Here is a 1,164-nt window from a genome sequence, read left to right on the forward strand (position 1 = left end):
GACGTCTGCTGCAGCGCTCACGAAGCATCCATCCGGGCATCCGGCACGCGTGTGCGGGCATCAGGCCGGCACGCGTGTGCGGGCGTCAGGCCGGCAGCAGCAGCAGCAGCATGAGCAGTAGTAGCAGCCGCACCAGCAGTAGTAGTAGCAGCCGCACCAGCAGTAGTAGTAGCAGCCGCAATAGTAGCAGTAGCAGTAGTATTATCAGCAGCAGCAGCAGTACCAGCCGCAGTAGTAGTATCAGCAGCTGCAGTAGTATTTGCAGTAACTATAGTAGTAGTAGCAGCAGTAGCAGCAGCAGCCGCAGTAGTAGCAGTAGCAGTAGTATTATCAGCAGCAGTACCAGCCGCAGTAGTAGTATCAGCAGCTGCAGTAGTATTTGCAGTAACTATAGTAGTAGTAGCAGCAGTAGCAGCAGCAGCCGCAGTAGTAGCAGCAGTATCAGCAGCAGTAGTATTAGCAGCAGCAGTAGTAGCAGCAGTAGCAGCAGCAGTAGTAGCAGCAGTAACTATAGTAGTAGCAGCAGTAACTATAGTAGTAGCAGCAGTAACTATAGTAGTAGCAGCAGTAACTATAGTAGTAGCAGCAGTAACTATAGTAGTAGCAGCAGTAACTATAGTAGTAGCAGCAGTAGTAGCAGCAGCAGCAGTAGCAGCAGCAGTAGTAGCAGCAGTAACTATAGTAGTAGCAGCAGTAACTATAGTAGTAGCAGCAGTAACTATAGTAGTAGCAGCAGTAGCAGCAGCAGTAGCAGCAGCAGCAGCAGCAGCAGCGGCGGCAGCAGCAGCAGCAGCAGCAGCGGCGGCAGCAGCAGCAGCAGCAGTAACTATAGTAGTAGCAGCAGTAGCAGCAGCAGTAGCAGCAGCAGTAGCAGCAGCAGTAGTAGCAGCAGCAACTATAGTAGCAGCAGTAGCAGCAGCAGTAGTAGCAGCAGTAACTATAGTAATAGTAGCAGCAGTAGCAGCAGCAGTAACTATAGCAATAGTAGCAGCAGTAATAGTAGCAGCAGTAGCAGCAGCAGTAGTAGCAGCAGCAGTAACTATAGTAATAGTAGCAGCAGTAGCAGCAGCAGCAGTAGTAGCAGCAATAACTATAGTAATAGTAGCAGCAGCAGCAGCAGCAGTAGTAGCAGCAGTAACTATAGTAATAGTAGCAGCAGTAGCA

The sequence above is a fragment of the Priapulus caudatus genome, unplaced genomic scaffold (assembly GCF_000485595.1).
Source record: "Priapulus caudatus unplaced genomic scaffold, Priapulus_caudatus-5.0.1 Scaffold1291, whole genome shotgun sequence".
Taxonomy (NCBI): domain Eukaryota; kingdom Metazoa; phylum Priapulida; class Priapulimorpha; order Priapulimorphida; family Priapulidae; genus Priapulus; species Priapulus caudatus.